Source organism: Meleagris gallopavo, chromosome 13, assembly GCF_000146605.3.
Source record: "Meleagris gallopavo isolate NT-WF06-2002-E0010 breed Aviagen turkey brand Nicholas breeding stock chromosome 13, Turkey_5.1, whole genome shotgun sequence".
In the NCBI taxonomy this organism is placed as follows: Eukaryota; Metazoa; Chordata; class Aves; order Galliformes; family Phasianidae; genus Meleagris; species Meleagris gallopavo.
Genome location: NC_015023.2, coordinates 14,065,188 through 14,066,283, shown reverse-complemented (window position 1 = coordinate 14,066,283; position 1,096 = coordinate 14,065,188).

Sequence of the window (1,096 nt, the reverse complement as noted above, 5' to 3'; positions counted from 1 at the left end):
TTAGCAATTGAATAATGATGGAGAAAGAGATAAAGCAACTTTTCTTTAGGTCACAAGGAAGAACTGCATATAGGTGCTGAAAAAAACCTGCATTTCCATTCCCTGTATTTTAGTTCCCTATCTTAAAGTTACTCAACAGAGAGCATTCTCTAAGATATGGTCTTATGATTAACTACTAGACTAAAAAGACTAATTTGACTGAGCAGAAACTTTGTGTAAGGGCATATCACAGCACATATACAGTGCATAGAGTTGATGCTTCTGAAGATATTAACATGCATTTTGTGCCCATGCTACCTTCTACGTTTGCAGAATTGTTTATGTGTTCAGTATCTCAGATGACAATATGAACTCAGCTAATAGTGAGTCTTCTTTTAGCTGACATAGCGGAGAGCTTCTCTCTGAGAGCGGAGAGCTGCAGAGTTTGCAACTCTTCTGTGTTGAACCTGATCCAAAATTCATTCCAGCTGATGAAAATACTCCCATTGGCTTCAGCATATGGTATATTAGGCCTTTGGTGCAATTAATTACAGTGACAGTATTTGAATGCTGAAGTTCTTGAACTCTCATGCTACCTAGATATATTAAAACTTACAGAATACATGTAAAGCTGTGCTAGAGGAAGCTATTCTCCCCAGCATCTTTCAGTGCCCATGTTACTGCCTACCACAAAAATACCACCATTTCTCCCAGCCACTGTGAAACGTTCCTTACACAATTTTCTTCTTGAAGAAGATCAGAGAAAAATATCAGCTGCACCATCCCAATATTAAACAGCTACTTCAGAGCAATGAAACTTATTTTTTAGCAGTATGTTACAGCTCAAAGGTGGACTGCCCTGGGAATAGAGAAGAATCAACTACTTCATTTAGTAAATTACAAATTCATAGTAAAAGTCTTTATCCATCTCAGGCATGTACCTATATCACACATGCCATGCACTGCTTGGGATGTTCTATGGACTGAAACTCGCAGTTCTCAGGCAAGAGATGAAACTCAAAACTTTTCAAGTATCATCTTATGATATATGCTTTAAAACCAGTTTCAGCAGCCAAATTTTTTGCCCCTTCTGTATGCTAAAAAGAAAAACAAACAA